This window comes from Poromitra crassiceps (genome assembly GCF_964638095.1).
Source record: "Poromitra crassiceps genome assembly, chromosome: 1".
Taxonomy (NCBI): Eukaryota; Metazoa; Chordata; class Actinopteri; order Beryciformes; family Melamphaidae; genus Poromitra; species Poromitra crassiceps.
Window position 1 is genome coordinate 75,655,887 of NC_139623.1, and position 3,092 is coordinate 75,658,978.

A 3,092-nucleotide genomic window follows, 5' to 3' on the forward strand; every position below is an offset into this window, starting at 1 on the left:
CCAGGTATGGCTCTAACGGTGTGCTACCGCCATAACGCGGCAGCTTGAAGGTGGTCCTGGGTGACCGAGTGGCGGCCACCGGCGGCGGGGTGACTGCCATGTTTGCCGGCAGCAGAGGCACAGCAGTGGCTGCCGCTGGCGGTGGTTGAGCGACGGCGGTGGCGGCCGGCGGCAGAGGAATGATAGTAGAGGTGGCCCGTAGCGGCGCGAGGACGCTCGACAAAGGGCTGGCGCCTGGCGGCGGCCTTTCGACAGCAAAACCGCCGGCTCTGCTAGCTCCCGCGGCTAACGAGCGCCTCCGGGGAGTGCTGGAATCGTACTCACTGTCTTCGTTTTTCTTCCCCCGCTTGCGGCTAGATTGCTGGGTGATTCTTGTCTCCAGTCGCTGCAATTGTTCTTCCACATCTCGTAGATTTTCCTCGTAATTATTTCCTGGAGAAGCCATACTGACGTGGGTTTTATTTTCTTGTTTATCCCGCTTCTGACACCACTGTAGCGTTGGAACACAACACGCTAGGCTTCTCTCTTTTACCGCACTTTATTTGACTCAAGCACAACAACAAAACTCAGCGCTTTACAACCGGCTTTTTACTCAACAACAGCAGAGCAAACCCACCACCACAAGACAAACAGGAAGTCCCACTTCCAGAGTGCAGCCGTCGCTACACTGCCCCCATCAGTCCACTTTTAGAGCGCAGCCCTTCGCTACAATATACTGGCAAAAAGAAAATAAAAGAAAAAAAGAATAACACGCTCACTCTAAAGGGATGGTTTGATTACCTGTTCATAATAAGTAGGGATGGGTACCGAACTCGGTACTTTTACAGGCACCGACCCGTACCAGTTCACATATAAACGAACGGTACCAAATTTCGGTACTTGAACGCAACTGAGTAATAGAAAGAGAGTGGGTAAAATAGAAATTCCGACGGAACCTTAAGGCAACACGGGAGAGCGCGTTACGTCAATACGTCACTCTACCTGAAGATCCTGAAAGCAAAACAGGGCCAGCCGAAAGCTGTGGCTACACTTTACCAAGATAGACTCAGACAACACTGGTTGCAACATTTGTGATGTGAATTGCAAAGCTGACTAGGGAAACACCTCAAACTTGAGGAAGCATGGTCAAACACAAGATGTATTTAGCTAAATGCTGAAGACTGTAACGTGTTAGATAACCTGAGTGAATGAAGCAGACACCGCACGGCAGCTAACGTTAGCCACCTCCTCAGCTCGTCAGCTGTAACGTTAGCTGAAGTCTTGCAGGAGGATGATGACGGAACTTGAGAGAGGCATCGACTTCTACAACATCAGGTAACGTTATTTAATTTGCTAGCGTTAGCTGGATAAGTTGTTTCACTGCCGTTGTGGTTGTTAGATAACAGGGCTTTTCACTGTCTTCTTGGCTGAGTTAGCTTTATAGCTTAGCGTTGTTAACGTTCTATAATAATTATCATCAGCTCGTATCACCGACCGTGAGACGTGTTATTTAACGTTGCACTCTTGCTTTCATTGCTAGGTAACCATGTGCCAGTGACAGCCGCACAGGAGGACACGATTCACCCTCTTCTCAGCGGTGGATATGGTTCAGGTAAATTATTATTTTGCATAATGACGAGTGATAATGGGTGTGTTATTCATAGTGTAGCCTAAGCTATGTTACTAACAATCAATTGTCATTTCTATTAAGATGTGCATAGCACTGACACTTCTTTCTATTGATAACACAAATAATGCTTGATGAATCACGATGCCTTTTTTTATTTTCAGATACCACTCAATAAACAGAAGAAACTTTCAGCACTTGGGGAGCTCTTTGAAGATGAAGACCAGGCCCTGCTGGAAGCTGTGTTGGACATCAAGTACTATTTCCCCAACCCCACTAAACTAACCTTGCTGCTACAACTCTTGGTTTGGGAGGGGAGAGGTAGGGAGGTATTGTAGGGAGGAGTTTTATTTTGTCTGGTGCTAAATAAATAATGTGCTAAATAAAGAACAATGTTGAAATTGAGAAGTTTGGACTTTTTTTTTTTTTTTACAACTGTAATTTTTTTGTTAATAGAGTGTGTAAAGTACCGAAAATGGTACCGTTTTGGGTACCGTACCGAATTCCAGGTACCGGTACCGTACCGGTATCGGTTCAAATGTGAACGGTACCCATCCCTAATAATAAGTCATCGCTTCTTTAGCATCCGTAAATGTCACCGTGGTCTCTCCGTGGGTGATTATCAGCTTGCATGGATGTAGAAGACCGTATCTCACTCTTGCTTCTCTCAGCCGCTCTTTAACGTCTTTGAATGCTGCTCTCTTCGTCAACAAGTCAGCCGAAAGGTCCGGATAGATGTGTAGTTTCTTCCCCTGAAACTTCAAATTCCCAGCTGCAACCCGGGAGAGATTCATAATGGCCCGTTTGGTTTCCAAACTGAAGAGTCGGGCAATCATACTTCTTGGGCGCGTCGGGGAAAGAGGGTCCTGTACGGTGCGCAATATTCACATAGGGCTCCAGCCCAAGTTTGTCAGCATCCACGCCAAACATTTCCTTTAGAAGGGCGTTCACAAAGGCAGATGGCTTTCCTTCTTCTGCTCCGTTTGGAATTCCAATAATCCGAATATTGAATTTGCGGCTGTGATCTTCGATTTGTTGAATCTTCTCTCTCAGTGAGATATTTTCTGAGTGTATGTTGTTATATTTCGTCTCCATTTCGTTCAGCCGGCGGTCGTTGTCTGAGACTGCAACCCCCACCTCCCGCAACTTAGAAGTTGTATCTTTCATTGTTTCCTGCAAAGCGTCTATTGACTCCTTTATCGGCTGTAGTTTTAAATCAAATGCTTTACCAATTTTGTCTCGAATAACCTCACGGATAATCGAGGTGAGCTCCGCACGGTCCATGGCTGGTTCTTTGTTACTTCGCAGATTCCAATTCTTCCCCGGGACTTTTCCCCTTGGCATTACCGACTTATTTAATAAGCAGGCGAATCAGCAGGTAAATCAGCGACATATTCAGGCAATCTGGTTGAAGATATTAGTAGTAGTCTTGACTAAAATCAGTCATATTAAGAACTTTTTAAGAGGGAGCGACACGGCGGCGTTC

At 46.2% G+C, this 3,092-nt stretch overlaps 1 long non-coding RNA gene across 1 annotated transcript; it reads left to right on the forward strand.

The window, feature by feature from the left end:
- Positions 1-995: 995 nt before the first annotated feature.
- Positions 996-1,904, forward strand: LOC310774172. The gene is made up of 3 exons (XR_014552586.1): positions 996-1,314; positions 1,520-1,591; positions 1,771-1,904. It is a non-coding gene; the product is annotated as an uncharacterized lncRNA (long non-coding RNA).
- Positions 1,905-3,092: the final 1,188 nt, after the last annotated feature.